Source organism: Sinocyclocheilus anshuiensis, unplaced genomic scaffold (assembly GCF_001515605.1).
Source record: "Sinocyclocheilus anshuiensis isolate Anshui unplaced genomic scaffold, SAMN03320099.WGS_v1.1 scaffold2054, whole genome shotgun sequence".
Lineage (NCBI taxonomy): Eukaryota > Metazoa > Chordata > Actinopteri > Cypriniformes > Cyprinidae > Sinocyclocheilus > Sinocyclocheilus anshuiensis.
In genome coordinates, this window is record NW_015539961.1 from 33,011 (window position 1) to 37,984 (window position 4,974).

A 4,974-nucleotide genomic window follows, 5' to 3' on the forward strand; every position below is an offset into this window, starting at 1 on the left:
TATATATATATATATATATATATATATATATACATACACACAGCAAAATTTGTTCTTTGTTCTTCTCAATGACTTTTACATGAAACATAAGAAAAACTAAAGTTGTATCTAGGTGCTGAAACCCATCATATGGCACTGTGGTGTAAAAAGTATTATATTCATTCATTAATTTAAGAAATACCCTTTACCAATGAGAACAGCAGTGTTTTTCTATTTCAAATTCAAAATCCTATTTACAATTCTATTAGTTAAACAGCTATTAATTAAACATGTTGTTATTTGTTCAGCTAGTGGCTGGCCCATTGGCCTCTACGTAAATCCTGATTAAATAATTAAATGATGTTCACCTAAAGGTAGGCATCGCCTAAAGACATGCAATGTGGATTTTTTAAACAATTCTTTTTTTCCTTAAAAATGACTAGGGTCACTATCAAACTTAGTTATAGACAAGTCTAGATGAGAGTGTCATTCGGTTAAATTGCATCTGTGCAGTGTAGATGGAATTTGGATCAAATAAAGCCCAATTAAACATAACTACACATTATTTCAAAACATTTTAAAAGCAAGCAAAATGAGACCAGTTGTTGTGTTTACCCTCTGAAACCCTGTCCCTAACCACTGATGCATTGAGTGCTTTAAAAATAGATAAGACTGTTAACACTGGTTTCTGTGTTATCAAATAGGTGTTAGGTGTAACAGTAAGACTGGATTTCGATTTTCATCCACTGCATAATGAATACATCTACATCAACAGCCAATTATAAGAGTAGCAAAAGAAGTAACATTAACAGACAACATTTTGTTATTTAAAGGGGTCATATGATGCTTTTTTAAAGATCATTATTTTGTGTATTTGGTGTATCAGAATATGTTGACATGCTTTAATGTTCAAAAAACACATTATTTTTCAAATACTGTACATTATTGTAGGTCCTCTATGCCCCGCCTCTCTCAAACGCTTCGTTTTCTACAAAGACACACATTGTCTCCATGACATGGCTGCTTCAACACTAACTGCGGTTACTGAAACCATGCCTTCTTTCTTTGCGTGCACATTTGGGCGGCATTATGCAAATATTTCCACATAGTGACCTAGATATGTGGGGGCGTGTTAGAACGAGCCGTTTTAGGGGGGTGTGGCAGAGTCTTAACTTTGATAAAGAATATCTCTTTGGTTTTGAGACTTTAGTCTTTGCAACTTCAGGGACCTTATCTATTCACGAACAGCTTGTAACACTCCAAAGAGAAAGGAAAACTTGAAATCGCATCATATGACCCCTTTAATATACTAACTGTCTATCCCAAACTCCTAAAGAATAAAAGTAGTTTATGTTGAAAAACTGTTTGTATAGCATGTCCATAATACAAATCAGAAAGTAATTCTGTCTCCATAACAAAGAGACTATATGTCAAAACACTTTACATCAATGTTGCCATATAAAAACATACTCTAATACTGCAATAACATACAACATACAAATAGGCTACTATAATATAAAAAGACAGTAAAACCACTAAAACATTAAAAAATCGTTAATATCAATAATTTTAAAAGCACTTTAGGCATGTACATATATCAGATGACGCAAAATGCACTGATTTTTAGTAAAGAATTACAAATAGCCTATACTTAAAACCTCCCAAAGTGCCTTCAACAGGCATCTATCTGTCCATGTTGTACTGTAAGCTTGGCTTGCAAAATTGTTTCAAACTATTCCCATTACTTTTACTTACTCGTGTAGTCTCTATTCATTTGATTACAAACCGTCAAATAAACTGTCCAAAGCCAGTTTATATGTATTATGACAGACGGCACAGAGCACGTCGAGTTTGGAAGACAGTTGATTTATTCGCTACCTTTTCAATGCCAACCAGTTAATCTCTTTAGTCTAAAGCTAAAGCAGAAAAATACTTTAAATGGTAAGCATTTAATTGCCGTAGAAGTTGTTTCCAGGGTTTTATTAATCGGACCAAACAGAGAGAATGTGACTAACCGTGTACACGCACTCCCTGCCTTCAAAAAATAAAATTGTCCTAGTAACACTTTTGCTCTCTTTGAATAAAACCAACAGCGATAAAGCTTGATATTAAATGTAGAATTATTAAAACTGCAGCCAGCATTTCATAAGAAAGAGCGATCATTATCCAGTTTTACCTTTTCTCGCAGACAAGCTGTTGTTTACTTACCTTGATGTAGTGCGCCGCTCGCGTGCTTCAGTTGTGACAATCGCAAAACCAACACAAGCCACGCGCACTTACCGTAAGGAATAGAAGAGAATTATGCGCTGCTGCGGCGGCAACGTACCGTAAGAAATGAAGCTGACTAAACATTATCGTCGTCTTCACTGTAAAAGGTTTGTCTCTCAGACATCATGCATGTCTCGAAAGGGTTTTGGTCCTCATATGAAGTTGAAGGCGCCATATTGACTGCTTTTGCCAATAAAGCAGTCAATAGGAGTCAGAGTATGCTTTTGAGATTGATGACACAATCTTCATACATATAAATGTAAAATAATAATGCTGATTCTGTATAATATTCATAGACACACATTTAGGTACTGCATTGCATGCATTTTCAAGTGGGATAGATCATAAGAAAAACGTAGGGCAGAGATTTTAAGATTTATAGGAAGTATTTGCTGTAGTTTAAATACTGAACACATACAGTATTTAAAGCATTATTTCTTTTACTAAAATAAATGATATTAGAATGTCAGAATGCATTGGACGTATGTCCTTGCTAGGAAAAAAAAGAAAAAGAAAAAAATGTCATAGCTTAAAGGGATAGATCACCGAAAAATGAAAAATTCTATCATCATATTCGAAACTTTTTGGGTGAATTATCCCTGCTGGTTTTTAGAACATGAGTTTCTGGTCCAAGGGAGTCTGCCAGTATACATCACTCATGTTAGCTCATATTCTCTGTTTTGCCCAAGAGCCATTATAAAAATATGATGATATTGGAATTTTTACTTGTGTAACTGGACATTGAACTCAAAACGTCTCAGTTAATGAGATATAGCCCATCTGACCTGACTGAATGTTCTTCATTATTAAAGACAAGAAATGGGGACTATAAGGCAGCCAATTTAGTGTGAACTGGTGAACATGCTGTTTTCAGCATAAATCAGAAGCAGCTGTTGGGTATCTATAATTTATTGTGAGCATCTATTTTATTGTTAAAGTATAAACTGAATCTCTCAATCAATTCACGCAATACAATGAAAGGTGCTTTAATCTCTCTCATGAAAACAAATCTAAGAATTTTGTCTGAGTGCCTCAGCAGAAGCCATTTATCAATGCAGACTGCAATGAGCAAAATTAATCTGTAGATTGATCAGCACTTGGAAATTTTTCATTACCAAAACTATTATCTGCCCCTTGAAGCATTCTACCTCAAGACAGACATTTATTTATATGTATAAATGTGTTTATTAAGGAATAAAAAATAAAAGCAACCCCTCAGGTCCAGCAAGGTGTTTGTAACAATATTTTCATTAATGGCTTAATTAATACAAAGTTAATGCACCATAGCCATAGATGCAAAATAAAGTTGGGCATGCTTCAAATGGTTTGCTTGTTTGTGCTTAAAAAAAATTGTGCTGAAAAGTACTCACCCTCAGGCCATCCGAAATGTAGTTTTCGGATCAGAAGGAGTTTCCTCATCAGAAAGAAATTTGGAGAAATTTAGTGTAACGGAGGCCAGCTGGTAGCTGCTGTGCAGGTAAACCTCACTCCCCTGATCTCAAGAGGCACGCTAGCAACTCACACAAGAGGCTGCAGTCTTTAGCCTTCTTGTTAGTGTGCCCACCTCGGTGAGCGTGATTTGACCAAGTACAACATGTTCCTGGATCAACATCCTTGTTGATCCTGGAACAACATTCCAATCAACCAATCAGAATTGAGATTTAACTTTTCAGGAAATATCTGTTTTAGGCTTAAAATCGGGGTTAGGTGCTTCTATACCCTTGTTAATCAGCTATCATTTCCCTCTGACTTTAGCAATAAATGGGTAAGGTTAGGTTTAGGGGTAGGGATTGGGTTAAGTCTATATTTTTGGATAATAATGTTGATCCAGGAACATGTCTTACTTGGCAAAATCACGGCGACTGCCCACCTCCCATGCCGGTGACCTGGGTTCGAGTCCCACTTGGAACGGGTGCAAGTAGGACCCGGGGGTTACATTAGCATTACATACCTTGCTTACCAATGGATCCTCTGCAGTGAGTAGGTGCTGTCAAAATGGCCAAACAGCTGATAAAAACATTACAGTAATCTACAAGTAATCCACACGACTCCAGTCTATCAGTTAACTTATTGTTAAGTGAAAAACTGTGTTTTTGAAATAAAAAAGCTTTCATTCCACAAATGACAAAAAGGATGGAGAAATGTCTACTCCCAGACAGGCTAGATGAACTGATACAGACGATTACAGTGTATATTGGTTACATTAAATGCCAAAAACAGGACAAAACCAAGACTATTTTAAACTCATTCATATTGTCACAAATCAAGCCTCTGTGGCTCCCTCCGATCACCACCAGAGGGAACCGTCACCGGAGTACTAACTGTTCTTAAGGACTTCATTTCCCATCACCCCATGCCTGAGACTGATTACTATTGTGTAATTCTATTACCTATTATGTTATTTACTCAATATGGTATTATCTTACTTAAAATATTATGTATAATCATGAAAGTAATCAATATACTAATCAATATGCTGAATTATTCCCAATACTGGATGTCTTAATGAGGATTGTATGTATGAGGGCCTTTCCATTGGGCAGTACCGGTGGTTTCCATTGGATTGTACCAGTGAACTTAAGTAACCCAATGAACTCTGGGTGATTTCCAGAAGTTGACAGTAACGAGTAAACAGATTTGATGAATGTCTCATGGGACCACCGCCAACCAATGGGAAGCGGCAAAATTAACGTTTTTAAAAAATGGTTGATTTGGCCAAATTCCACC

The 4,974-nt window shown here is 36.1% G+C and overlaps 1 long non-coding RNA gene across 1 annotated transcript in view; it reads right to left on the reverse strand.

Moving 5' to 3' along the window:
* Nucleotides 1-2,240, reverse strand: part of LOC107687046 (uncharacterized) — a 25,288-nt gene extending 23,048 nt beyond the window's left edge. The window contains exon 1 of the long non-coding RNA XR_001634086.1: nucleotides 2,156-2,240. This is a non-coding gene — a long non-coding RNA (uncharacterized LOC107687046). The remainder of the gene's footprint in view (nucleotides 1-2,155) is intronic.
* Nucleotides 2,241-4,974: the final 2,734 nt, after the last annotated feature.